General features: G+C 40.9%; 1 long non-coding RNA gene across 1 annotated transcript in view; it reads right to left on the minus strand.

The window, feature by feature from the left end:
- Positions 1–1,197, minus strand: part of LOC116690017 (uncharacterized) — a 23,115-nt gene that overhangs the window by 21,074 nt on the left and 844 nt on the right. The window lies entirely within an intron of this gene.

Below are 1,197 nucleotides of genomic sequence, written 5' to 3' on the forward strand. Positions count from 1 at the left end.
TTACATGTTGTGATTTGTATAGTCACCGAGTGTACAAATAACAAGGTCACATGAGACACAGCCATATTCTAACTGTGTACAAACTGGGAACTATATTCTCAGAAAGCAAAGCAGTGGTACTTGGGCGGAGTGATCACATAGACATTTAAAGAAATGGTGATTAACGCAACACCGAAAAGCACAGTTACTTCCGTCAACAAAACCAATGTGAATAGCTTGTGGCGAACAACACTGGTGATCATGGCTGACTTTGAGGAATTGTCAAAGGATTTTCACTTGGTATCAAACCAAGATCTAGAAAATATAGTTTTGAGCCAGAATACACAGACGAGGAGTTACAAATTTTGGAAGATGACAGACAAAATGCCAAACAGACTAAGGTCAAGGGGAGAATCAGAACAAACACAGACTGGTGATGTTTATGTGGAATCCAATTTATTAGCAAGGTAAAGGCTACAGTCATGAGCGTTAGCTCTAGCATTGCTCGTTTTATTTTGGGGTGAAAAAGCACAGGGAATAAATGTAGCCAAAGAACAACTACAATAGTATTGACCACCCTATTCATGTAATAGTGTTACTAACTACACCACTGTTACAGTAGTTAGTCCTCTGAAAACACAACGGAACAATTGCCGTAGCTGCAGGTGATCCACTTTGTCCAGTCTGTACTATCGATGAGATGGCCGTATCCTTTCATGTTTCATGGTCCGTGTGGCTAATTCCATTTTTCATAATAAGAATCCTCAGTGAAATGTGCTGGGCAAACACGATGGTTCTTGAAGGTGGCTACAGGTGTATTTGGATCCATACCCAGAGCAAGTATAGCCATAGATACAGCGGTCAGCGTTTTTGGTTGGAATTCTATGAAACATCATGGTATTACCTGGTCTCCCTTGTTAATTGTTGCAGCAAACACCCATTGTTGTAAACTATGCTATAGTATCTAGTAATTGTTGACTCTATTACTCCAACACTGAGCAAACTCCAGGCGAACTCTCTGCTCTGTGATTGGGCTTCTCAGGTGCTGCGAGCAAATCACTCCGCCCAAGTAGCAGAAGTACCAGAGCTTTGCCTTTCTGAGAATATAGTTCCCAGTTAGTATGCGGTTAGAATATGTCTGTGTCTCATGTGACCTTGTTATTTGTACACGCTGTGACTATACTAATCACAACATGTAAATAGGAACATGTTGGCGTT

The sequence above is a fragment of the Etheostoma spectabile genome, chromosome 5 (genome assembly GCF_008692095.1).
Source record: "Etheostoma spectabile isolate EspeVRDwgs_2016 chromosome 5, UIUC_Espe_1.0, whole genome shotgun sequence".
NCBI classification, from domain to species: domain Eukaryota; kingdom Metazoa; phylum Chordata; class Actinopteri; order Perciformes; family Percidae; genus Etheostoma; species Etheostoma spectabile.